Source organism: Fistularia commersonii, chromosome 15 (assembly GCF_037954325.1).
Source record: "Fistularia commersonii isolate RoL2024-O1a breed Wild chromosome 15, RoL_Fcom_v1.0, whole genome shotgun sequence".
Lineage (NCBI taxonomy): Eukaryota > Metazoa > Chordata > Actinopteri > Syngnathiformes > Fistulariidae > Fistularia > Fistularia commersonii.
In genome coordinates, this window is record NC_141298.1 from 18,204,202 (window position 1) to 18,208,948 (window position 4,747).

Sequence of the window (4,747 nt, forward strand, 5' to 3'; positions counted from 1 at the left end):
TTCTGAAGCGGCTGGAAAGGAAACACCTGGGGAGATGGCGTCCTCTGGTGGTTCAACGATTGCGTAGCAGCCATAGTGGATTGTTTGTTTGTTTAGAAGTTTATTAGGACAATGTAGAATTACATTAAGCACAGAGGTAGAGATGTTTGTACCAGATTGTAGCTCATAGCTAATTTCCATCTGTAGTCCTGGACAATACAAATATAAAACTGGATTCCAGCCTGCTGGAGATCATTTCAGATGTTGTTTAAAGACGTCGAAAGAAATACTGAACCGTCCAATCATGCCGTGTGATAATGGTTTGATCGTTCCTGAAGGTCCAAACCTCCTTCTACCCACCTCTGAGGAGCAGAAGCAGATCCGGAGGGAGACCGATGGTTCGGACCAACCGTTTGTGCGTTCGTGAACGTTTGCGAGTCGCTACGTCCACGTGCTCCAAAGGACCCGCACTGATGCCTTCTCTGTGGGAGCGGGTTTTGGACGTCGCCTCTGGTCCTCCACGCAGATGTTGCAGAACGTCACCCGCTGAAATGGAAGATAGGATCCAGCTCGGGAGAGTCGGGACAGCTGGATCCGGGGTAAGTTCTAACTTCATCTGCGGCGCTATGTTTATGTTTGCAGACTCACAATGAGGATGCTCTTCTACACTTTGCTTAGAACTTCCATCCTGTGTGTGCGTGTTTTTGTGATGTGCATCCTGTTCATGTGTCTGAAACCTAATTGAAAACAAGAAGGACTCACCTCACGTGGGCTGGACTTCACCTACTGGACTCGATTGTCAGGAGAAAATCAAGTCCGGTTGCTATGAGAAGAAGATTTTGACAAAACGATCGACTGCGACCTGGATGACCCAGAACCTCCGTGGACATCATGTAGGAGGCGCCTCTCCGCCAGCTTGGTGGTGCATCTCCACGAGATCCACTGAGCAGGTCCAGCGGAGGATGCCGGCTAGAAGAAAGGCCATGCTATGCTATGCTAAAGAACCTGCTTGCTTAACAAGCCATGAATTGGCTGGTGTTTACGGCGCAGCCAGTGATAAATACCTCCACTGTAGAAGTCGGGGTGTGTCGCCCTCCTGTGGATGGACGAGGTACTACAGTAACATTTCAACACTCCAAAGACTTTCCTCCAAGGAGGTTCGGACACAGATTAGAACAAGTTTGGAGGAGAAAGGCCTCAAATTACAATTGCAATTGAGGTCAAGCGTTGGAGATCAGTCTCCAGGCTGGCGTCCAGTCGGAATCCAACCAGGACGTCTCGCTGCGCCGCCTGCGCCTTCATGTTTTTCAAATAATGTAAAAACCTGGAACCCGATCCAGCAGTTTGAGGCCGCACTCCTCCTTCTTCTCCACACGGTGGTCCGGTTCCACATTCTGGCAGCGTAAACCTGCTCCACGTGCAGGGTGGTTCCTCGGTTCAGCTCCACTGATATATATCTACTCCCATCTCCAGCCTCACGGTGCGTCACTCCGACCCTCCCTGAAATTTCCTTGGCAGAGAAAATCATCCCACGCATTTTCGCAGGTCACACTGGAATCCCATGTGATCATAAGGATGTCCAGCCACACCTTCGTCCCCGACTTCCTACATCAGTGTCTCCGTCTTCTTCTTGCGACGTGTGTGAGATGTTTCCCTGCAGGTGTTGGGTGTCACCTGCCTTCCCCGATGCTGACGGTGGAGGTTCTGTGTGGCAGCTTTGAGACACACCGTCACGCTGACCTTTTCTCTGGTTTCTAAACAAACCCAAGACCTTGTGATGAAGGTCTGCCCGCCTTCTGCCAGGACCCGCCTTTGCCACTAGAGGGTGCTGTTCAGCCGCTTCTCCTCCAATCACCTGTTCAGCATCTCTGTGAGGTGAAATTCACCCGCGTAGAGGGAGAGCCAATCACCTCAGCCAATCACCTGCCTCCATCTGACCCTCAGCCAATCACCTGCCCCCATCTAACCCCAAGCCAATCATCTGCCTCCATCTGACCCTCAGCCAATCACCTGCCTCCATCTAACCCTCAACCAATCACGCGCCTCCATTTAACCCTCAGCCAATCACCTGCCTCCATCTGATCCTCAGCCAATCAGCCCCCATCTAACCCTTAGCCAATTGCATGCCTCCATCTAACCCTCAGCCAATCACCTGCCTCCATCTAACCCTCAACAAATCACGTGCCTCCATTTAACCCTCAGCAAATCACGTGCCTCCATCTAACCCTCAGCCAATCACCTGCCTCCATCTAACCCTCAGCCAATCACCTGCCTCCATCTAACCCCCAGCCGATCACATGCCTCCATCTAACCCTCAGCCAATCATGTGCCTCCATCTAACCCCCAGCCAATCACCTGCCTCCATCTAACCCTCAGCCAATCACCTGCCCTCACTTGACCCTCAGCCAATCACGTGCCCCCATCTACCCTCAGCCATCTACCCCCCCTGCATGGAGGAGCCTCCCCTCATGTTCTTCCAGACCTCCTGCCATGCAGCTGCAGCCTGGGCCTCCTTCTGCCCAGATGTTCCCAGTGACCTTCTCTCTGCCAGGCTTATCTTCAGAGAGCTCTGGTACTGGAGAGCTCAACCCGCCGAGGGAGGCGGCCGAGCACCAAGTGCTCCCTGGATCCCCTGCATCTGCTCGGGGTTCATCCAGGTGCAGGAGCAGAAGACTACTTGGGGAACTGGATGTGTCTGAATGAAGAACTTCCTTCTTCCTTCTCCTCTTGTCCAAATCTTCTTGTCGTGGCCACAGGATTTGAATTTCTTCCCTTGAAGACGTTCCGGCCCTCGTCCCGGAGGCTTCTTCGGCTCCGGTGACCTCTGGATGTTTCCCAATATAACCTCCAGATCCAGGTTAGGGTGGATTGTTATGGAAACGGTAGATGGCGGAAGCTAGGTAGCTATGCTAATGGAGGTTGTTATGCTAACAGTTATGCTAAGAGTGTTGTAAAGCTAAGGGAGTTGTTGTGCTGTCGAGGGTGTCATTGGTTGGGACAAAGGAGCAACCATTGCTGGACTGGGATGTAAAGGAAAGGTCAGTCTAAACAAAGGAGTGAAAGCTGTTCAGACGGACGTTAGCGGGGCAGCTTCTGGTGGTGGGTCTTATCCACCACCACCTATCGGTCTGGAGGGTGCAGAAGGTCCCGGTCCGTCTCCGTATCGATCCAGTTTGGCGTCGAACGTCTGTCAAGGGTGTTGTCTGAGGCCTCTGCTCTTGTCTGAGATGCTTTTTCTGTTTTGACAAAGATGTCTTCTTTGACTCCTCTCTGGAACCATCCTTCTTCTCCGGATGGAATACCGACATCGCTGCTTTTGAAGGAACGGCCCTCGTCCTTCGAGTGGAGACAAACCCCGGAGCACCGTCCTGAAGCGGAGGCTCTCCAGGGTCGGGCCTTCCGTTTGTGCCGAGGTAGTTTGGTCTCTCGGGTGTCTTTTGGATTGTTGTGGTGCGCCGGTCTTTGTCTTGGGGTTTGAAATGTACCGGTATCTGGTGTTTGCCAAACACCCTTTGGAGTTTCTCCAAAACACCAGTGACGTACGGTACAACGACGTTCTTGGGTTAGCGGTCGTCTTCCTGGTCTACGTCCCTGCGCCCGGCGGTTTCCTTCTTCTCCCTGACCTCCTCCTTCCTGTTCTTCTGCCGGTCCAGAAGATGGAGCCGTCAGCAGCGTCGTGCAGCAGGTCCCGGCCTGCCGTCCGGGCGCCCGATGGCCGAAGCGCTCGGTTTCACGGGCGGCCGAAGTTCATCCGAACCGGAGCCGAAACGTCCTCCTCCCCTCGGTTGGAGCGGCGGCTCGTAAATCCAGGGAGGAACGCGGGAACGCCTTCCTGAATTATGAATGTTTTATGACGCTGTGAATGTTTCTGTCGATACGGCCCGCGGAGGCCGAGGTGTTACGGGGCCGCGTTCCCGTCGCGGAGACGTAAATAATTAACCGGCTCGTATCGACGCCGACGAGGTCTTGGGGGCTCGCCGTGGAACCGGGGCGTCTTCAGACACCAACGGCGAAACCACGCCACGCCACGCCACGCGGGTCGGGTTTGGGCTCGCCGAACGTTCATCCGTTCGTCCGAGTCCCTGGCCTGCTGGGCGCCGTGGAGACCGGACGCTGGAGGTCAGGGGTTTTGGAGGCGGAGGAGCTTCTGCACGTAGCTTCATGGAAACGTAGAAGATCTTGGCTCGCCTCGCCCCAACACCGCTCCTACACCTCAACACCCAAAGAAGGAAGGGATCCACATCAGTTCCTCACTCTGAGGGCCACCATGTGTTCACACCTCCTCCTTCCCTCTACTTCAGCTGTTCTACAACACCTCCTCCATCTCCTCCATCTCCTCCTCCTTCTCCATCCCATCTCCATCCCAGCTCCAGCTCCCGCTCAGAGCGCATTGGTTTCCAGTGCAGAGAAATGTCCCTGGTGACACTGAGGGATGACGCAGACTCTCTCCTCCTCTCTGCTTCACCTCCCCTCCAAAACCAACACCATCTTCTCCCTCTTTTGACTCGCTCTCTCCTTTTTTCTTTTTTTTTTTTTCTTTTTGCTCCGGCGCTCCCCCTTCCTCCATTTCCTCTCGCCGTCTCTCCCTCTCCACCCACCTCTCGTTCCCGCTCCCTCCCTCCACCTCCCTCTCTCTCTCTGCTCCGGCACTGCAGTGCTGATTGTGATTGCACACACACACACACACACACACACACACACACACACACACAGAGTCACACACACACACACACACACACACTCACACATGCACGCTCAGAGGAGCGTA